Genomic DNA, 433 nt, shown 5'->3' on the forward strand with positions numbered 1-433 from the left:
GCATGTGTGAGTGAAGGCGAGGACGGTGTACGCGAGGTGGCGTCTTTGTACCCCACAGATGACACCGTTTCGTCCTGTCCAAGTTCCAGTAGCTTGGCGTTAGTGCATGCGAGCTGCACTCCAGTGCAACAGCAGCAGCAGGATGGTGGCGAGCCTAGCACACGCGCTGAACCGACCAACACTGCGAGCCCAGCGGTCGGTGACGAAAGCACCTCTGCCAATGCTAACTCTGGCACACCCAACAGGGATCTCAAACACCAGCGGCGTGATGAAAGCATTAGCTGCACCAATAGTGACACTAACACCACTTCCAATGCAGGTTTAGACGGGGACCAACGCGAGCAGCAAGCGTATGTTACCTGTCAAGCTGGCGCGCTGACCAACTCGCCGTCAAGCGCCGTGACGGCTGACACCAAAGCTATCAGCCAGCCCG

The sequence above is a fragment of the Sycon ciliatum genome, chromosome 6 (genome assembly GCF_964019385.1).
Source record: "Sycon ciliatum chromosome 6, ocSycCili1.1, whole genome shotgun sequence".
In the NCBI taxonomy this organism is placed as follows: domain Eukaryota; kingdom Metazoa; phylum Porifera; class Calcarea; order Leucosolenida; family Sycettidae; genus Sycon; species Sycon ciliatum.